The following is a 23,401-nucleotide window of genomic DNA, read 5'->3' as shown; positions in this document are numbered from 1 at the left end:
AACGCAGTAAAATAAGGGGGGATATCCTCCTGCGCTTAATATGGGTGGGTCCCTATCTACTAGCTGCAATCATTCAAACTCAACCAATAAGTCAAAAATACCGTGCATAAAATAGTGAAGCGCTCTCAAATTAACTAAAAAAATAAGTAATCTCGTGCTGGGAATGGCGTTCCCAGCACGAGATTACGTCACTTCCGGTCACGTGGGGACGTTTTTGTCCGGACGCAGCGGCCATATTGGTTTCCCTCCCTGTATGAGAGTACACCCATGATGTGAGGTGAAAAAGCGCTGTATCCAAAGATACCATGTGAGTTGGAAAGTCTGTTATGCTATATTACTTATAATAAACGGTGTTATACTATGGGAAGTTTCTGTTTGTGCCCTATATGACGTGGTAAGAGGAGGTGGAGTGGAAGTCCTGAGGTTCCTGCCCGAGTTGCTTGGAGGAAAGGATTGCCTTTAAGGAGAGCCTTTTTGCCTTTTGGCCCTGTGTGGGTCGAGGAGGGGAGGTGAGCAGGCATTTCTGCCGTTGGAGGATTCCTTTCTTGAGCACTAGAAGTGAAGATCACAGAGTGTTTCACAATTTTGCATGGATTATTTGAGTTTTTTTGATACACTGAGTTTATTTATTTATATTTTTTTGATCTAAGAAGCAATTTTTTCTAATTTGTTATAGGGTTTACCACAGACATATGTATTTACCTATCGCAGCATCACTAGATACCTTTTTTTGATATTCAGTTGTGTCACAAGTATCACGATTTGTCACATTTTTATGAATCAGTAGTATTATGTTAATTGTTTTTATCACTATATATTATGAATTGTATATCTATTAACGCAGTGACGTCATTTCCGGCGTGGGGGCCATATTGGATCACCCTGTTGTATTACCCATGCAGTACACCCATAGCATGCGGTAGGAAGCTGGATTGAATCACTACTAATGTGAGCGGAACTCTATCTGTATCTGGTAAATAGGGTAAAAACGATCTGACAGATTCGAGCCGCTAGCATAAAGGTAAACCTCGTATAACCTCTTCATAGAAAATAAAATACAGCAAAAAATGCAGCGCTTGAGTGTATAGTAAGGGGAATTAACATATGTACAACAGAATTAGAAGGAAATACATATATAGTATGACATGCACCAGGTTTAACGTTCATAAATTAATGTAAACAGTGGTCGGGTAAGTAATAAAGATTCATCCAACCAATCGAAGTGCATATAGTGATAGGGATGTTAGAGTCATTAGATCTGGGGGTACATCTAAGTGCCAATCAAATCCGTGACTTCTGTGATAGAATAGCTGTAAAGTGCACTAACCAGATAGCGCAAGTAAAAGCGCATTGGAGTATAATGACCTACTCCTGGTCACAGCCAAATGGTCATCAGCGTAGAGCCCTCAGGAACACCTGTGCACCACTCTTGCCGTCTCCTACCACCAGGGGGAGTGCGCCTCTTTACAGTAACACGAATTTGCCTTATATCCTCTATCGCCAGGGGTGGTGTGCTTTCATATCAGGAGATCACCTTAGGGACTCGGCAATAAGACCCAAAAGAGAGAAATCTTGATAGTGTAGTATTTTTATTCAAGAGATTGGTAAAAACAGGTAGCACACTTACTTGGTAATGTCCAAAGAAGTTGATTCACAAAATCCAAAAAGATGTCCGACAGTCAGATGCATGAACCAAGTAGGTAACAAGTGGTATGAGAGGTATCCTTATCCCTAACGCGTTTCGTGGCAAGCGCACATTATCAAAGGGAATGTGCCTCTCAACCCGGTCCCTTATTTATAGGGAGGACCTCTAATTGTTCAAAAGACGCATTTTCGCGTCATTTTAGCGCTACTGCGCATGCGCGAGGCCGGGACGCCCGCCACGTCATCGCGGTTATCCCACACATGCGCAGATCGTATACAGCGGCCATTTTGTTGAAGTCAAGACATGCAGAGCCAAATAGACGATCCTCAGCACAGGAAAAGAGGGGATTTGGATAGGAGAAAACCATCCAAAAAACACATCTATGCTGAAAGATCTCAACATCCCAGCATCCATTAAGGGAGGGTGATGTAGAGATATTATTAATGTGCAAAAAAGGTGAACCACTTAAGGTACTGTGTATTACCAATGAGTATTGGTGTTGTGGAACTACAAGTGCCAGCCCCCTATGTCCATGCAAAACTGCCAGGGGTCATCAGTATAAACTTATGAAACAACATAAATGACATAACTAAAACAATTAAAAACAATTAAAAACCGACAACACTTTAAAAACAAAGCCAATGCAATATGCAAAATATAAATGATCATAAAAATAAAACGTAATAATCATAAAGTCATACAAATAAGAATAATGATCATAAAAATTACAATAATGATCATAAAAAATTGAAAAATTAATTAAAAAATACCAAAATAACCCCTAGGATGTCCCCAGGGAAAGTGTAGTACAACAAATACGACCCAGTATTGGCAATGCCCACCCCTGTATACATATACACATCATGAACTATGCATAAAATATTAAAAATAGGGAATAAAATGTGCGAAGTGAATAAATCGTTGTAGAGAAATAAGTTGATGTTAATTCAACTAGTCACTAGAAAGGGGGAGAAGAGGCCCCTCAGGGTGAGATGATGATGCATATTGACCGTAGTTTCCCGAGGAAAACACTATTAATTCATTAATGTGGATCCTCATTCAAACCGTTAATAGAACGTACACACTCGATAATTGCTGAGATGAGACAAAGACAACCCAAACGAATTTAGCTGGTATCCAAAAAGCAATTTATGTCCACATCAATATTTAACCCATGTGGGGCAAGTGTTCTTAATAAAAAAATCCATTTAGTTTCAAGTTTCGAAACTGCTCTTAACTTGTGTACTCCTCTCCAGTGTCTATGTATTGTGTCAATTCCTATAAACCTCAGACCATGTGGGTTCTTGTTATGTGCTTGGCGGAAGTGCAAAGAGAGGGAATGTTCCTTGAACCCCTTGTTGATATTCTTCAGGTGTTCCTGCAATCTATCACGAAGTCTCCTAATAGTCCGTCCCACGTATTGCTTCCCACATGCACACTCCAACAAGTATACAACATGGGTACTATTGCACGTGATGGTAGACTGAATTTCATATGTTTTACCAGTTGTGTTGGAACTAAATGAGGTTACTAGATATTTATGAATTCCATTATTAGTGCATAGCATACATCTATTACAGGGGAAGAAACCTTTGCGGTTGAAGAAGAAGGAAAGTTGTTTTGGTGGGTTAACAATGTTAGGGGCCAATGTATTTCTCAAAGGCGAAGCCTTACGGTAAGTAATTTCGGGAGCTTCCGGTAAGTGGCTCCCCAAAACAGGGTCGTTTTTAAGGATTTTCTAGTTCTTCCTGATAATACTAGCTACATCCCTAAATTGAGTGGAAAAATCGGTGATAAAGGGACAGTATCTGTCAGTGATGGTTCTTTGTTTAGTAATGATGAGACTATCCCTATTGATATCACCCACCTTATTCCTCTCTGCCTCAAACATATTAGCATCATAGCCTTTTTCGATGAATCTCCGCTTAAAAATCTCAGACTGGAGAACAGTCATCTTTTTTGTCACAGTTTCTATAGATCCGGAGAAACTGTCCCCTAGGTATGTTGTTCAACCATTTCGGATCATGACAGCTGTCTTTAGGGATAAAGCTATTACGGTCTGATGATTTAAAGTAGCTCCTAGACCAGCAATGGGCAAACTACGGCCCGGCGGACCTTTTAATCCGGCCCGCGGATGTGGCTGTCAGGATGTGTGTAGGCGGGGCAGCGTGACGAACGTGAGGGGAGCTAGGCTCCTCTCACAGTCCGCCCTGAAGACCGGAACAGCGCGGGCACACGGCGAGAGGACCGCGCGGAGCAAAGGTAAGTGAATTGACACAGGGGGGACTTGGGGACTTAATATGGAGGATGAATTAATATGGGGGATGAATTACTATATGGGGGATTAACTACTATATGGGGGATTAATTACTATGGGGAATGAATTACTATATGGGGGATGAATTACTATGGGGGATGAATTACTATGCTTACTATGGGGGAATATTACTATACTTACTATGGATGACACATACACATCATTCATCTACTCTTGGTCCGGCCCCCGGGTCCAATATATGAACCCATTGCGGCCCTCAAGTCAAAAAGTTTGCCCACCCCTGTCCTAGACAGTATTTTGGGGCCTTCAATGTATAATGTCAGATCAAGAAAGTTAATTTCTTGATTACTATGTTGAAAGGTGAGTTTGATGTTAATGTCATTATAGTTAAGTGTAGTAAAGAAGTTGTTCAGGGTAAATTCATCACCTTCCCATAAGAGCAGGATGTCGTCGATATATCGACGGTAAAACAGTAATTGTGGCCACTCTCTAGAATAAATGAGATCCTCCTCCCATCTTGCCATAAACAAGTTGGCGAGACTCGGAGCAAATTTAGCGCCCATGGCGACCCCAGTGGTTTGTAGGTAGTACTTATTACTGAACCAAAAGTAATTGTGGCTCATAGTATAATCAAGAAGTTCTAATATAAATGCCTTTTGTGAGACGGGTATGTCATTAGCTGTGTTAAGGTAGTATTCAGCAGCAGCTATCTGTTTATTGCATAATAAAACTGGTTGCACTATGGAGGGTCTCTGTTTGTGTTTCACTATGACCCTGGGAGGAGCTGGCTGCTAATCTGGTTGATGCTGGAGGTGGAAGGCGTAACCCAGAGAGGATTCCAGTCTGATAGGATCGTTTGATCCTTAAGTGCTGGCCCTGTGGGGTCTAAGTAAGGAGGTGAGGGGGCATTTTGGCCGTTAAAGGATTGGCACGTGTGAATCACGCACACTGCACACTGTTTTTTGTGGAGTGGGAAGATTACCACAAAGCATTGAATTATATGTTTTATCAATTGTTTGGACTTTTTTTGCAACTGAATATTGGTTCACTCATTTTGATCACTGTATGTTTTCTTGCCACTATATTGTTTTATGTTTATATTTGTCACTTTTTTCACAAGATATTCCCTATGAGGGATTACACGCATGACACTATTATATAATTATTGATGAGTTTGGATACTCCTATGGGGTGTATATTGAGTATATTTATTGAGTTTATTTATTGATATCACCTATTCACTGGATATTTATATATATTATTTATTAGCGCTGCACTGTTTATTTAATTGATAATTCTCATGTTATCAACTATTAAGAGTACAATTCAAATTTTATTGAACAAACCTCCTAATGATAACAGTATTTTTTTTTTTAAACATAAAAAGCTTCCAATGCACTGTTCCAAATTATTACGCACAGTAAGTTTCAAAACACTTTATAGGTTGTAAAGAACTGAAAATTGTCATTTGTTGTGTTTGCAGCATATTTACTGAAATCAAAAGCTATTTCAATCAAACTTTTAACAACATTTTAACTTTTTAAACATTTTAACAGGTCACGGTACATTTTAACATAGGACCCCCTATTTGATAGCAGCTTCACAAGTCTTGCATCCATTGAACTTGCGAGTTTTTGGACAGTTTCTGCTTGAATTTGTTTGCTAGATGTCAGAATAGCCTCCCAGAGCTGCTGTTTGAATGTAAACTGCCTCCCACCCTCATAGATCTTTTGCTTAAGGATGCTCCAAAGGTTCTCAATAGGATTGAGGTCAGGGAAGGATGGAGGCGACACCATGACTCTCTCCTTTTATCCCCATAGTGGCCATTGATGCAGAGGTATTCTTTGCAGCATGAGATGGTGCATTGTCATGCATGAAGATGATTTTATTATAGAAAGCATAGTTCTTCCTTCTGTACCAGGGAAGAAAGTGGTCAGTCATAAACTCCACATACGTTGCAGAGGTCATCTTTACACCTTCAGGGACCCTAAAGGGACCGACCAGCTCTGTTCCCATGATTCCGACCCAAAACATGACTCCACCACCGCCATGCTGACGTTGCAGCCTTGTTGGAACAGGGTGGCCGTCCACCAACCATCCACTACATCCATCTGGACCATCCAGGGTTGCACAGCACTCATCAGTGACCAGGACTGTTTGAAAATTAGTCTTCATGTATTTTTCTGCCCAATGCAGCCATTTCTGCTTGTGAGCATTGGTTAGTGGTGGCCGAATAGAAGGTTTATGCACAGTTGCAAGACTCTGGAGTCCCACGGACATCAAGGTGTAGAGTCCTTGAGAGGCACCAGCAGCTCGAAATATCTGTTTCCTGCTACGTAATGGTATTTTATCAGCTGCTCTCTTGATCCGATGCATGGATCTGGCAGAAATCTTCCTCAATGTGCCTTTATCTGCATGAACCAGTCTGTGCTCTGAATCAGCCACAAATATATTAATAGTGCGATGGTCACGCTCAAGTTTTCAAGGTATTGAACTATTTCACTCTTTTCGGCAACAGAGAGATCCTTTTTCTTCCCCATATTGCTTGAAAATGGTGCTCTGCTTAAACCTGCCAAAGGAGGGTGTTCCACATTATTAAGGAAAAACGACTAATCTAATTATCACAGGTGTCTTAGATTGTTTGTTTTCAGTGATCAAAAGAGCCCTGAGACACAATGCCATCCATGAGTTTAAACTGAAAAACAAAATATTTAATCTTTGTGACACTTAAATAGAATTTGCATAATAATTTGGAACAGGGTGTAGTAGGAAATTTGTAAATGAGCTGTTTTGTATCTGTGACTAATTATTTTAGTGTATATTTGACATATCGGCATGGATGTCCCTCCACTTCCTCAAACTAAATCTTTCAAAAACAGAGTTCATACTATTCCCTCCAGCCCGTGCCCCCTCCTCTGACTTCTCCATCCAGATCAATAATACAACCATCAGTCCCTCCCCTCATGCCAGGGTACTAGGTGTAATCCTGAACTCCCATCTGTCCTTTCACCCCCAAATCCAATCGCTGTCCAAATTTTGTAGACTTCACCTCCTCAACATCTCCAAGATACACCCGTTCTTAACCTCTGAAACCACTAAACAACTTATTCACTCCCTTGTTATATCTCGCCTTGACTATTGTAACTCCCTCCGCATTGGCCTACCTCATCGCAAGCTATCCCCTCTTCAGTCTATCATGAATGCTGCTGCCAGACTCATCCACCTTACTAAACGTTCTGTATCTGCCACCCCTCTCTGTCAATCCCTCCACTGGCTTCCCGTTGCCCAACAAATAAAATTCAGAACACTAACAACTTATAAAGCCATTTGTAACTCTGCCCCAAATTACATCACCAATCTTGTCTCCAAATATCACCCAAACCGTCCTCTCTGCTCCTTCCATGACCTTCTGCTCTCTAGCTCCCTTGTCTCCTCCTCCCATGCTCATCTCCAGGACTTCTCCAGAGCCTCCCCCATCCTCTGAAACTCTCTACCCCAATCTATCCGACTATCTCCTACTCTGCTCACTTTTAGGCAATCTCTTCAGGGAAGCCTATCCCACCTTCAGCTAATAACGAAATCTTCTGTTCCTCCTATCAGCAGGGCCCTCCTAACCCTCTTGTATTATTATTATTATACAGTATTTATAAAGCGCCAATAGTTCGCGCAGCGCTGTACATTACATGTATTGAACTGTGCCGTTGCTGTATTGTTTCGCTTTTATATTGTAAAGTGCTGAGCAAACTGTTGGCGCTATATAAATCCTGTATAACCGCTTCCATACCAGGCACTTTTACCCCTTCCTACCCAGGCCATTTTTAGGGTTTCAGCGCTCTCACACTTTGGGTACAATGTTGTATGACCGCGCAATTGTCATTGAAACTAAAATTTTATCATTTTCTTCACACAACTAGAGCTTTCTTTTGGTGGTATTTAATCAACACTGGGGTTTTTCTTGTCTGCTAAATTAACAAAAAAAGACCGAAAATTTTGAAGAAAAAAAAAAACACGTTTTTCTTTGTTTCTGTTATAAAAGTTTGCAAATAAATAATTGTTCTTCATAAATTTAGGTCAAGATGTATTCTACTACATGTCTTTGGTCAAAATAACCCAAAGTAGGATGTATTATTTAGTTTGTAGGAAAGTTATAGAGTTCACAAACTATGGGATATATCTGAATATTGATCAATCCTGAAGTACTGACGGCCAATCTAATTTCTTGAGGTCCAAGAATGTCAGAACAGTACAGATATCCCCCAAATGACCACTTTTTGCAAAGTAGCCAGTCCGACGTATTTCATAAGAGGCATGGCGAGTTTTTTGAAGTTGTAATATTTTGTCATAATTTTTCAGAAAATGTTCACTTTTTTTTACATACTGTCACCAGTGCTGTACAGCGTCATCATATAACTGGCATGGCGATGATCAGGGACACTGACTGGTGACAGTATGAAGAAAAAAAATAATCAAAAAAATTTTTTACAATTTTTTTATTAGTTTTAATTTTTAATTACATTTTTCTTTTAGTTAAGATTTTTTTTTCATATTTCACTATGACCAAACAAGTACAATGTTACTATAGTAACATTGAACTACTTTGCTATAAGCAAATTGTGTAGAAAAAAAAAAAAAATACCGTTCACTTCCGCAAAGAAAAACTTTGCTATAAACAAGCATTTACCTGAATGACATTGATTCATTCAGGGTTTTTTTTTTTTTGTGCTTAGCTGTGATTTCGCCATAGCTAATCACATGACATAGCTGGGCTGTGATTGCTGTGACCATTCACAGCTAGACACGCTAGTATACAATGGATGGCATGAAAGGAAGCCATCCATTGTATACAACTGTCATGTGACCTGCTGTGATTGGTCACACTGTTCATTGATTCTTCTTGTTGGTGTATCTGCTTGCCTGTACATTGTGTACGGGCAGACAGATCTGCAAGAGTCTTGTATGGCACCAGTGATCTGCTGATTGCTGGTGCAATGATTTACAGGCTCTCAAAACAAAAAATATATACACCTTTTTATGCCTGCAAAAAAATGTGCATTTATTTTTTATATGGAGGTGAACTTATCTTTTAATACTGCAAGGGACCTTACAAGTTCATTTTAAATATATCCCTGTTGATATAATCAGCTCTGGAACCACTGCTCAACAGGCCTTAGTACCATGCTTTCCGCAGAGATCCTATTGGAATTTAACAACTATTTTAGTTCCCTGTATGCTGACTCGGGTAGCCCTAGACGATGCCTTCCATGAGTTGTTGACCTCACTTTCTTACCTAAACTCTCACAAGAGGGGGAGAGTTTGGAGGCTCCAATCTCCCCCCTGGAAATAGAAACTGCTATCTTTTCCTTTCCTAGCAACAAATCCCCAGGCCCAGATGGTTTCCCTGGGAAGTGGAACAAGGAACACGCCTCCCTTATAGCACCTAAACTGCAACAGTTGTTCTTGGCCTGTCTGGAATCAGAGGACCTCCCTTTCAGATCCAATGAGGGGCCCCCTCTCCCCTGCGCTTGCCATGGAACCACTTGCTGAGGTGCTCCGTCAGTCTGACAAAGTGTTGGGTATACGCGTAGGTAATGTCACTGAAAAATTAGTATTATATGTAGATGACCTAGTACTATTTTTTGCAATATCCAGGCCCATCATTGCAGGAGGCTTTATCTATATTCTCTACCTTTGCCACTAATTCACAGTAACTGGGACAAAATCGCTCATTTTGCCTATAGGTTCGGGCGCCCTAGCTGCAGCTGACCCAGACCTCCCCTACAGTGGACTACCTCCATGTTGTATTTGGCCATTATTATTTCCCCTGACATTCAAGACTTTTGCGGATTACATTTAGAATCAACACTACAGACTATTAGGCAGATCGGGTTTATAAATCGAGTAAAAATGAAAATGTTGCCTGTGTTACTATATGCCTTACGGCATTCTCCGATCTGGATTCCAAAAATATGTTTTTGTTATCTCCACTCTCTAATAAGTTAAAATATTTGGAGAGCTCGCCACCCCGAGAGTTAGTAAAAAAAAAAAAAAGCTGTCAGCCTTGGACGCAAGGAGGCCTGGCATGTCCAGATCTGTACAAATACTTCTTGGCGGTCTTACCCATGTGCATAATTAGGTCAGCACAGACGGCACTAATGCATCAGTGGTCCTCGAAGCCACTTACCTTAGCTCATACGAAGCCCTTAGGAATCTACCGTATCGTGATCCTAGACTCCCATTTCATTGCCTCACGTTCTCCATGAAGGCTGTAATCCGGGCTTGGAGACTTGTCATCTCTCCGGCCTCTGCCTCCTGGTCACCATATACTCCGCTATGGTTCAACCATCCGCTCTCTTAAATTCCTAACCATCCCAGACCCCTCTCTTTGGGCCTCTAGGGAGATTAAATATTTGAAAGATATCTGTGACAGAGGTAATAATATCATCTTTGATAAATTGAAACTCCATGACCTCCCAAATTCTTTGTTTTTCTGATTCCTGCAACTCTGCCATGCCTGCTCTTTGCAATTTGGGGCTGACCCACTCCATTTACTTCCTGACAATTTGTGGACACTACAATGGGCCGATGACCTAACTAAACCTCTATCCACAGTCTATAAAGCTATTTTGCCCTGTATCCATTCTGGTGTTGAGCCCTTTCAACAGAGGTGGCAGGTGGAGGTGCTAGAGCTGGATAGGGAATATTTTTGGAAGACATTTGGGAATACCCCTTTACCCACCTGCTAGCTACGAGCGATAGGTTAATTCAGTTCAAAATAATAGGAAGGCCATTGGGTTAACCTGGAAATCTGATAGCCCCCCTCCCATAGGCCATTGGAAGGTCAACACTCCTATATAAAATGACATACCTCTCCTGAGCTTGCCCAAATAAATTTCATAAAGTTTGGATTATCTGGTTGGAATCCTCCTCTACGCAGAAACAATACGCTCTGCAGCATTGGCAGTAATCTCATGCTCAACCCTCCATAGATATCCCTACATGGTGGGAGATTGGTGAAGGGTTGTTGTAACTTCAGAGTGCTGCTGCAAGAACCTTGTGGCCGAAAGCTCCATTCACAGAAGACTGGGCATCCACTTGGTAGAACTTTGAAAAAGTAAGAAGGGTGGACCAGGTGGTGGCCTTACACAGGTGAGGTACAGGATCCTTTTGCCGAAATGCCCAGGAAACTCCTACAGATCTGGTGGAATAGGCATGCAAAAGCACAAGAGTAAATTTGTCCATGACAGTGTTAGGGCTGAGTTCTGGGGAGGGCAGGAAGAGGTGCTGGGATCTTTGGCCTATCCTTTGTAACACTGCCCTTTGTGATAACCTGGACTCCATGTGAAGTTTTGGAATATGAAGACAAATACAGATATACAAATAAGACAAATGTTCGGCTTTGGTACCGTAACAGGTTTGATTAACCAAAATACCAAAAAATTCTCCGCTCAGAGAAAAGTATCAATAATCCAACCAAATAGCAGCTGAATACAATACCCCGATACTAGGTATACAAAAATGGTGTAAAACAGATGTGCAACCAAAACGACTCAAATAATGGCTCCAGACCCTCCAGTGTAAATCAGTAAAGCTGAAACTCGTAGTAAAATACATGTAATAAAGAGACGCTCCACCTAATGTAAAATCACCGATATTAAAAAAAAAAGTATTGAGTATATTGCACTTACATAGTCGAAGTTAAAATTAGCTTGTTGTTGGAAAACCTCTATGGCATTTTTGTACAACGATGGCCATCGGATGATAGCATGTGTGTGTGGCTCTGCCCTATGTGTTTTATCATACGTGACATCATCAGGGGCAAGCACACGCGCCGCTCCACACACTAAATCCATTAAATAGGGGAAGCGACCACAGAGGATCGCTGCCATAGGCTGACAAATCACAAGAGGGAGTGACCAGACACCTGAGGCCCAACACCTAATCACCAATAAATGATGTTCATAGAGTATGAGTGCCAACCTGTGGTAGAAAAAGAAAGCACAGCCAATGTTGATAATTATATTTCAGCCCTGAATATACCACAGCGTCACCTGCGGCAAAAAAATTATATAAACACAAAATAGATTTTTAAATACATTTAAAATTAAAAGCAAAAATAGTTAAACTGGTTAAAAAATACTTAAGATTTTAACTAGAGAAGAAGAGTCAACTCTTAGAGGTTTGAAATTTGCTCCACCTTGGAATTTGAGCAAGTAGATGGTCACAAATATGTATGAAAGCGTGGAGCGGCAAGTGTGTGTGCTCCCGATGACATCACGTATGATGAAACACATAGGTCGGAGCCCTGCGCACACACTACCACGCATGGTGGCCATCTTTGTTGCTGGAATACCTCTATTGGCAATTTTGTACAAGCTGATTTTAATACCGACTATGTAAGTGCAATATACCCAATATATATTTTTTTTAATATTGGTGGTTTTACACTATGTGGAGCATCTCTCTATTACATGTATCGTACTATGAGTTTCAGCTTTACTGATTCACACTGGAGGGTCTGGAGCCATTATTTAAGAATCGCTTTGGTTGCTACCCTTTTGGAATATTTTGGAGGACCATTCGTATGCCTGATGTTACCAATATAAAGAGGGTTGATTCACCACTCTTAGTAAGGGGGTCACAATCCTTCCAGTAAGCCTTGCATGCAAGTGGATGGTGTCACACTGGTTATATAAAGTTTTCTGGTTTCATAACGGAATCTGGGACTGATTCAGTTTGACTCTAGAGGCTTTACACTGTATTATCATGCATAATTCTTAATATTAAGGTTCTTGATTTATACACTGGTTGATTTTAAACTAGGTTTGATTAACCACTTGCTTACTGGGCACTTTTACATCCTTCCTGCTTCCAGGAATTTTCAGCTTTCAGTGCTGTTGCACGTTGAATGACAAATTGTGCAGTCATGCAACATTGTACCCATATGAAATGTTTATATTTTTTTTCACACTAACAGAGCTTTCTTTTGGTGGTATTTAATCACCACTGGGTTTTTTATTTTTTGCGTTATAAATTAAAAAGTTAGAACATTTTGATTTAAAAAAAAAGTTTTTTTTGTTTCTATTATAAATGTTATATCTCCTTCACTGGTGTGCGTTGATGAGGCTGCACTGATAGGGAGCACTGATGAGGCAGCACTGGTGGGCATTGACGAAGCTGCACTGACGGACACTAAAAGGTAGCACTGAAGGGCACTGACAGGCACAGATTGGCAGCACTGTTGGGCACGGATAGTCAGTGCCCTGATTATCAGTGCAGATGACAGTTACTGGTTATCAGTAGTACTTTCCTCACGCGGTGACAATGTGAGGAAAGTACTTCCGATAACCGGCAAGTGTATTTACGTGGTTGTCGGCTGTGATTGGACACAGCTGATTACGTGGTAAAAGGACACATCGATCAAAGAGGGTAAGAGGGTAGGCAGAACAATAATGGCACCAACAGAAAAACACTATCAATGAAATCATAAATATTCATTATTCAGATAGTAAATGTCTATGAGTTTTCCAAACTTCCCACTTTGTCGAATAACTGCATCCTATCGAGTAACATGTAATGAATTCTCTCCATGAGCATCACTACACCAACTCTCCTCAAAGCTGCGGGCAATGGCACCATGGGCGACCTCCAGTGCAGGGCAATGTCCCACAGGACAGAAACACAGACTGTATGGATTAGCCTCATAGCCCCCGTCCGTATTCCCGCGATGCGAGCTCCCAACAGGCAAGACTGCATAGACAGATGCACAGGTGCATCTGCCACAGCAGAGGTCACTTCGGATACTTTGCTCCACATCAACGAACGGTTTGGGCAAGCCCAAAATGTGTGCACCAAGGTACCAGCTAGGCCACAACTTCGGAAACACAGGTGGGACATCCCCAGAAACCTGACACTCAGCCTAGAAGGGGTATAATACCAGCGGGTTAGTACTTTGAGGGCCGTCTCCTGACCAGAAAGAGAAATAGAGCTTTTACGTATACTATCCACCATGGAGTCCCAATCCTCTTCAGAAAAAGTGACACCACTATCCGCCTCCCATTTCTGTCTATATAAGGGGGGTGAGGAATAGATAGTTACCAAAAAAAAAATGATACAAATCCGAAATAAGACCCCTGCCCCTAGGAGAGTCACAGCTGGTACGTTCGAAAAAAGTAATTGGAGACGAAGGTGTCAAATCAAAATGTGTATGAAAAAATGTCTAATTTGCCTGTAACGAAAGTATTCTCAGAGCGGGATATCAAAAAGTGCGCGTAGCATCTCAAAAGTGATATAAGACCCTCTTCTTTGAAAATCAGATAAAAAAATTATCACACCACCAACAAAACGCCTTGGAGACGAGAATGCTATGAATGCAAAAAATGATGAACCCGGTGGGACAGAAGAAATGAGATTTAATTTAAATTTATAACGGGACCAAAGCATCAATGAGTGGGCAATAATAGAATTATGGGATATCAACATGCGAGGGGGAATTTTTGTCCATAAAATACCCAGTAAATAAAACGGACGTATAGATTGAGATTCAAATCTGATCCAAGGGACTTAGGAGTTAATAGTCGCCCATCGTGATAGTTGTGGGAAGCGGGCCGACAGGTAATAGTGCCAGAAATTGGGAAGACCTAGGCCTCCCATCCTTTGTGATTGGTAAAGGATTGATGAAGTGAAACGAGGACATTTGTTACGCCAAATGAAATGATTAGTTGAAAACGATCTAGAAAAGATTGGGAGTGCTCGAAAGAACAATAATTTCTGCAAAACGTTCATCTTCACTGCCGTGACTCTGCCTAAAAATGAGATAGGGTATCCATGCCAGATCCTCAACAAAGTAGAGAGGCATGACACACATGGTGGGTAATTAACTGCAAATAATCTTGAATAGCTGGGAGTAAGGTATACACCCTGATAGGAGATCCAATCTGTAGCCCAACGGAATGGGAAGGAGCTGCGGAGAGATTCGCCCAGGAAACCAGTAACATTAATAGGCATAACAACTGATTTGGTAAAATGTACATTGAGGCCTGATATGGATGCAAACGTATTCAATAAAGTGCATAAATTCGGAAGTAATACTAATGGGTTAGTGTTAAATCTAAATTATGATTCGGCACTTATATTGATGGCAAGCTTGCAAAATATTTGGTTTTTATGATTAGTCATAATTAATATTAATATGTGTGAATGGTCTTTGACAAATGGTAGTATTTACTATTCTTCAATTATAGCTGAGACCAAAAGATATACAAGTTAAGCTGAAATAGTATATACCAGTTGAAAGTTGAGTAGACTATATTTAGAGATATTTAGGCATAGAAGTATTTGGTAGTTATGTCAAGGTTATTAGAAGTGACTTACTATTACATTACGTATTTTCTGTGTATATTTAGTATACGTCATTAACATTGATACATTTACGTCATTAGCTTATAATATTGGTACATCAGCATACATATGTTCCTGTCCATCGAACATCATATGTTTAGCATCTTTACCTTATATGAAATGGCTTTGCTAAGCAGTAATACTTTCCATAGAAGGTATTCAGATCACTAACTATGACGTACATTTGCCTCTTAAAAGTGCATGAGACAGACACTCGGGGGGCACACAATCTCGCTCACACACACAAGCAACATGACTCTTGCATACACACGTCTGAGAAGCTGCAACAGGTGCATACTGAGATCACTTCCAGCTACAATTTAGTCACATCCGGCTTCTCCTTCTTTACAAAATCATTGAGAAGGACAGCATGGAGCACATGGCAAGGACAGGACAGCCATGACAGATAATGGTGACTTTTTCTTTGAACTTTCGCTTGTCATTTTTACAGTAGTTGTATCTACATGGAACTGTTCATAATACGCTTTACATTGTTTATTTGACACCATTGTGTGATAGAATAAAATCACACTTCATTTTTTTTATTTCAATGGCTCTTTCATTCATAATCGCCTCAAGACACTAGAAGAAGTATTATATGTGTCTAAAAATCTAACATTTTGGTGAGCCAGCCACCGCCGAACGTTTTTTCTACGGTTTTTCCCATACCTTGTTCAGGGGGAAAAACGCACGATTCTGTGATTGTCAAGTTTTGGGAAAAACACGGTGAAAAGTACCTAGCAGAACAGGCGATTAAACAGACTTTGACGAGAATTCCAGTGACTGAGCCGGGTCAAACGAGAAAATCTTCTGATTACGGTGAGTAACAATTATGGAATTTATTGATGACTTAGTAAATGAAAGTAAGTTAGAATTTAAAGATGTTTCTTTATATCCTGAAGACAGTCAGCTATGGCACTATATGTATAATGAATGTTTACAGGCCAATATTCAGATAGATAAATCTAGATTCACTGTGCACAGACAACGTAAAAAGATATCTAACATCTTAAATTTAGTAAGAATATTCAACAAAATGATTTTGAATGTTGATTTATCTGTTAAAAAAGCTTGCACATTAAAACAGACAGAATGTAGCACTGTACAGCATGAAAATTTGTCTCAAGATGCTCCTAGTTGCCCAAACTGTGACATTTTCTGTACTTACGTAGAGAATCTTGAGGAACAAATTGACTTAAAGACAAATCTTTTGTTAAGACTGCAGAATGACAGGAAACAGGTTGCCATGATAAACACAGATGACAAACAGAGTGATTCAAAACCAGAGCCACGCCTGTCCGCTATCTCTGAAAGTTCGGATATTGACTCTGATGACGAAACACAAATTAAACATAAAGAATTGTTATGTAAAACTGCAAAACTTAAGTTGCAAATACATAATCAATTAATGAAAGTTTTAAAAGACATCCCTGCTTATGATCCAGATAAAGATATTTATAGCAACATGGAAATATATGAAATGCATGTCAAATGACATCAGATTTCAGATCATGACATAAATTATTTATTTCCGATGTGGCTACCAATTAAATTTATGTCTCGCATTAAAAATTCTGTTGTTAACGATAAAGATCAGAAAAAACATAATGATGCGACAGACAGACTGCGACAATTGCTGTTATGTTCAACAGGTGAAGACGTACCTTCTGTAGAAATGCTCGACTTACTGCAGACTACTGCTGACGAAGACCCTTTTGAATTTAAAAGCAAGTTTTCCAAAGCATATAAAATTATATTTGGAGTAGAAAATGAGGAAGACTCAGCTATGATCAAAGCTTTTGTAAAGAAATTCACGTATTTAGACCCAGTAACCATTGTCATAGCCGAGGAAAAACAAAATTTGAATGATATAGTAAGTTTCATTGACAAAATTCGAAGAAAATTGAAAAATAGCAATATCACTTATGAGGTGGCTGTGCTTCAAAGTGACAAAAACAGTCAGATTACAGTTATGCCAGGAACTACAGGTCCCAGTAAGAATGACAACGACAGATGCAAGCAAGCGAGTCATAAAGAGCATACCACATGCTTTCACTGTCATAAACAAGGTCATATCAGACGCCATTGTTGGAAGTTTAAATTTTACTCACAAATCAAGAAACTGGACATAAAAAGTGAAAAAGCAGCTTTTGTACAACCTGCTGTGTTGTGTAATGATAAAAATTTAACTGAATTGCCTCATGCCTCAACAGTTAAACAAATTCACACTTTGACTAGAAACAACTGTTCTGACAACAGGGTGAGAAGGGCTGTCACTGACACAAATGGTTTATTACCAGTTCCAAAAATAGAATCACGTCCACATTCATCCCCGATATCGTTAGAATTTGTCGCTCCAATTGTATTGGATGACAATGGAAGGCCTTTTATAGACGGATTACTAAATGGTACAAAGATCAGATTCCTAATTGACAGCGGATCTGAGATTAATCTGACCAGAGAAAATGTACCTGTGAAACCAAATTCACCCATGTGTAAAATAAAAGGTTTTAATAATACAGGTCATTCCACTGCTAGACAGGTGCCTAATGTAACATTTGAAGTACCTGGGCTAGTGAAAACTAACATTGATATTTGGTATAGTAATGCCACCGAGAATATTCTTGGCATTGATTTTATCAATAAGCAAAAGTGGATTATTGATATTCCGATTAAAGTTATTTGGAAGAATCCATCTAGGCCCAAATCAATGTTAATGGATCCTTCTATATACAGTGATGTTGGTTTCAACTCTAAAATGTCTACAGCACAAAAATGGCCTGATATTGATGATAATTATGCTTTACAAGAATTGGTACAACGTTTTCCAAGTTTGTGGTCAAAATTTAAAAATGACATAGGAACTTTGAAAGATACAGAATTGAATATTGAGGGTAAAGATCCCATACCATTTACTTAATATGAATTACCACGAGAATCAATAGGACCACTTTCTGCCATTATTCAAGAGTTTGTACAACTTGGCATTTTAAAGAAAACACAATCAGTGGTAAATAACTGTATTTGGCCTATCAAAAATGCTGACAATTCATATTCTTTGTCAGTTGATTTCAGGACACTGAATAAACATATTACAAATAACAAAGCAGTTGTTCCTGATCATTCTAATATCAAGTTACCTTTAAAGGCCGAATCCAAAGTGTTTTCTGTTTTGGAAATCGATAACAGTCATTTTTCGATCCCCATAGCTAAAAGTTGTCAATACAAGTTAGCTTTTAAGTTTCAGAAAGAGACCTATGCATTCACTCGATTAGTAGCTGGTTTAGACATCAGTGATGGTATAGTCCATGAGTCCATAGAAAAAATTCTATCACAATTTTCAAGGCCAGAATGCATTTTTCAGCATGTAAATACAATTATGCTAAGTACGCAGAATGATAACGAACATATTACTCTTTTGTCTGAGCTATTTATGTTGTTACAGGATGCAGGCCTAAAATTAAACCCGGACAGAGTTCAGTTGATGAAAAGTCAGGTGAAATGCTTTCACATGCAGATTAGTCAAGGAAAGAGACAATTATTGCAGGAAACAGTCAGAGCAATCACTGCCTTTCCAGTTCCTACAACACATAAAGCATTGCAACAATTTTTGAAAAACATAAATCATTGCAAAGAGTTTATACATGGTTTCGCAGAGAAAGTTAAGCCATTACATCATCTTTTGAAGAGTAAAAATAACTTAGTTGACCAATGGGGTCCAAATGAGAATAATGCTTTAAAAGTGTTCAAAAAGGATTTGCAGAATGCGCCAGCATTAGGTACTATTGAGGTTTGTTCCAATGCTCCTTTTGTTGTGAAAACTCAAGTATCTGATAATGCAATTTCAGTAACTTTGTCTCAATTAAAAGAAGGTAATGAGAGACTAATTAGTTACTTCTCCAGAAGTTTATCACCATTGGAAAGAACTTTTACATCAGAGGCACAACAACTGTTGAGTTTCTTTTATGCAATCAAAGCTTCACAAAGCACAGTAAAGTCACATAGTATCATATTACAGTCTCCTGACAGTTCACTAAGAAGAATTCTTGAGGAAGATACATTCAGAGAATGTCGTGAAAGATATCCTCAGTGGATAAGAGCACTGTTAGCCAAACACATTGTGATAGATACAGCTGTATCAGACAAGTCTCTACCTCACATTCATAGCAACACATGCATTACTGAAGAACACTCTAACACCAGAATAATGACATCAGCACAGAAAACAGTTACGCATATTTCTAATATTATAGGGATGAGAACAAAGGCATAAACCTTTGTCATCTCTGGGGTGATACAAAACCTTTCTTTGTTTAATAAAACAGGGTTTTGCGGTCATGACCTATGATGAAATATTGCGTCCTGTCATACCTAAATAACACACTACTTTTGTATTCTAGTTTAGGTAATTTCAGACAGGATTAGGACAGTATTTTGATTGATATATAGAGGTTTTCTGTAAAAGGAAATAGGAAGTAATGATACTTCACAATATGTGTTTCAAACTCATACACTGATTGTTCCATAATCTTCCATAATCTTTCATATTTGTTGAAATAGGTGCAAGAATAATGCAATGTTTGTGCCAAAGTAATGATACTGCATTTCTTTACAGAAATGACATCTAAAATCAAACATGAAGCGTAACAATCTCCTACAAGCCAACGTGAAGGAATTTGAACGTTAAAGAAGAGTTCTTCATATGGAAGAAGATTGAACAAGAGCTTAATACTTCACACTTGTGCCTGATTTATCGCGTTCAACAAAGATGTTTCTACTTTACAGAACTTAACGAAGATATTTTATAGACATTGCATGAAGAAAAGATTCATCAAGAGGAAATCTATTTATTAATGATAAAATAATTTATTATTGAAAATATTGTTATAGGTCACACATATACATTTTACTGATCCTTTTATTCCGATACTTACATCTATATTGGGATAATATTAATATTATTATTATTTTTTACATATTCATATACGAAATATTTTTTGGTTAAAACTTCATAGAGTTATTCCAGTTATTAGAATATCTTTTGTTACAAGATTTAAGAAACATATTACTCTTATAGGAGCAATATAAACTTATGACACATTTTAGAATGGAAAGTATATTTCCGGAGAGTTAAAATATTATACAAATATGGAAATATAATACATTAATTATTATTACATCATTTAATTATTTTTATTATTATTATTATTACTATTATCATATATCAATTAACATTATGATTAAGAATTTTTAGGAAGAGAAACTGAAAGATTAGGTATAGAGTTTTGAAGGAAAGTTATTTTTGATTGGTCCAGTTATGAGGAATATATACGATCATTTGGTATAAGACTGTGTGTATGGGACATGAATGAAGTGTGCATTGATTAAGCATTAATTTTGAACTAATCATAATAAGGGGGACATGTTAAATCTAAATTATGATTCGGCACTTATATTGATGGCAAGCTTGCAAAATATTTGGTTTTTATGATTAGTCATAATTAATATTAATATGTGTGAATGGTCTTTGACAAATGGTAGTATTTACTATTCTTCAATTATAGCTGAGACCAAAAGATATACAAGTTAAGCTGAAATAGTATATACCAGTTGAAAGTTGAGTAGACTATATTTAGAGATATTTAGGCATAGAAGTATTTGGTAGTTATGTCAAGGTTATTAGAAGTGACTTACTATTACATTACGTATTTTCTGTGTATATTTAGTATACGTCATTAACATTGATACATTTACGTCATTAGCTTATAATATTGGTACATCAGCATACATATGTTCCTGTCCATCGAACATCATATGTTTAGCATCTTTACCTTATATGAAATGGCTTTGCTAAGCAGTAATACTTTCCATAGAAGGTATTCAGATCACTAACTATGACGTACATTTGCCTCTTAAAAGTGCATGAGACAGACACTCGGGGGGCACACAATCTCGCTCACACACACAAGCAACATGACTCTTGCATACACACGTCTGAGAAGCTGCAACAGGTGCATACTGAGATCACTTCCAGCTACAATTTAGTCACATCCGGCTTCTCCTTCTTTACAAAGTCATTGAGAAGGACAGCATGGAGCATGGAGCACATGGCAAGGACAGGACAGCCATGACAGATAATGGTGACTTTTTCTTTGAACTTTCGCTTGTCATTTTTACAGTAGTTGTATCTACATGGAACTGTTCATAATACGCTTTACATTGTTTATTTGACACCATTGTGTGATAGAATAAAATCACACTTCATTTTTTTTATTTCAATGGCTCTTTCATTCATAATCGCCTCAAGACACTAGAAGAAGTATTATATGTGTCTAAAAATCTAACAGTTAGTAAGGAAAAGCATGACATCATCTGCATATATACATAACTTAAACTGCGATACCAAAAGGGGATACCCCGAGATGTTCGGGTGTGTTCTAATAGCAATCGCCAAGGGTTCCAAAATTAGCGCAAATAGTAAAGGTAACAGTGGACATCCCTGACGGGTGCCCCTGCCCAGCGTAAAAAATTCGGAGTTGCAGCCTGGAATTCTAATTCTTGTTTGAGGGGAGGCATACAAAGCTTGTATCCCAGACAGAAATTCGTCGTGGAAGCCCATCTTCAACAGTGAGAACATATATGGCCAGAGGACACTATCAAAGGCTTTATTAATGTCTAGGCTTAGTAACAACACTTCTTTATAATGTAAGTTAGCATCTTGAATAACATTTAATGTGAGACGTATATATTATCTGTGATAAGTCTATCTGGAATAAAACCCGATTGGTCAGGCGAGACCAAAAAGGAAATAATAGGGGACAGTCTGTTTGCTAAAATAATTACTAAATATTTTAAGGTCGTTGTTCATCACTGAGATGGGTCTATAGTTTTGAGGTAGATGATGATCTCTTAGCGGTTTCAGACTTGCATTTCTTGTAAGAACTTTCCAGTTGTCGGGAAGAAAAGATTTTCTCCCTGTTAAAAGTTGAAGTGGTGGTCCACCAGGACAAGGAGGTTGTTATTGGATAGACACATGAGTATGTCCACGGAAAGAGCCTGCTTTTTTCCATGCTGATAGAATGTCTGGTTGGAGAGCGGAGTAGAATTGGGCTACAGATACTGCCTTGAAAGAGGCCACCATTAGACTCAGGGCCACCATGGCAAAGACTGTGGGATTTCTTTGGCATCTTGATTGTCGATCATGAGCTCTGAGAAACTGAACTTTCTTTTTTGGAAGAAGACTTTTGCTTGGGATGTATCCAAGATTAGACCCAAGTATTCCAGGTGTAGGGAAGGGAGAGCAATTGGTAAAGTTGATCAGCCAGCCAAAGGAGTAGAGCAGCTGAATTGTCTTGAACATTTGCTGAGAGGTAGATGAATCTTTCAGAAGCAGGTCATCTAGACAGCCTGTCACATGAATGCCCTGAGATTTGAGAAGGGCAAGCAAGGGTGATAAGATCTTTGTGAACACCCTGGGAGCAAAGGATAGGCTAAAGGACAATGTAACAAACTGGTAACAGTTGTCTGCCTCTGCAAAGTGGTAGAAGTCACTGATGAGATGGTTAAATGGGAACATGCAGATAGGCATCATGGGTGTCCATGGATGCCATCTATTCCCTTGTCTCAGTGAGGCAATTACTGACCTTGTTAATTCCATGCACAAGTTGGAATTTGAAGGAAGGAATACGTTGAGATTTTAAAAGCATAACAAAAGAGATGCAGTTTTTTGGACATTTTCATTGGCTGGCATGGGATGATGAGCTAGTCATGCTGGAATGGGATTAGGCTAGCTACTGTAAGCTGATCAGCTTGTTTTTCATTTCAGGCATCGCTATGAGCAGGCAGGTAGGTGTAGTTTATTGCAGAAGAGACACTGCATGTAACTTCTGCAATAAAAATCCTGCCCCTTCACAGTATGCAACATCAAAAATTTAGTTGCGCTTTAAGTCCAGGATAGGACAAATACTTCACTGGCCTTTGGTACTGTGAACAGGTTTGAGTAAAAATCCCTTGAACCTGTCCTGTGATGGTACTGGTACAAGGATTCCCTGTGACAAAAGGTAGGTTTCAGGGCATTCTGC

At 39.0% G+C, this 23,401-nt stretch overlaps 1 long non-coding RNA gene across 1 annotated transcript; it reads left to right on the top strand.

The window, feature by feature from the left end:
• Positions 1–15,029: 15,029 nt before the first annotated feature.
• Positions 15,030–21,590, top strand: LOC149441555 (uncharacterized). Its single transcript, XR_016307329.1, has 2 exons — positions 15,030–16,139; positions 19,936–21,590. It is a non-coding gene; the product is annotated as an uncharacterized LOC149441555 (long non-coding RNA).
• Positions 21,591–23,401: the final 1,811 nt, after the last annotated feature.

This window comes from Staurois parvus, unplaced genomic scaffold, assembly GCF_062004578.1.
Source record: "Staurois parvus isolate SC_StPar_1 unplaced genomic scaffold, SC_StPar_1.0 ptg000975l, whole genome shotgun sequence".
NCBI classification, from domain to species: domain Eukaryota; kingdom Metazoa; phylum Chordata; class Amphibia; order Anura; family Ranidae; genus Staurois; species Staurois parvus.
This window is presented reverse-complemented; position numbering and strand designations above follow the sequence as displayed.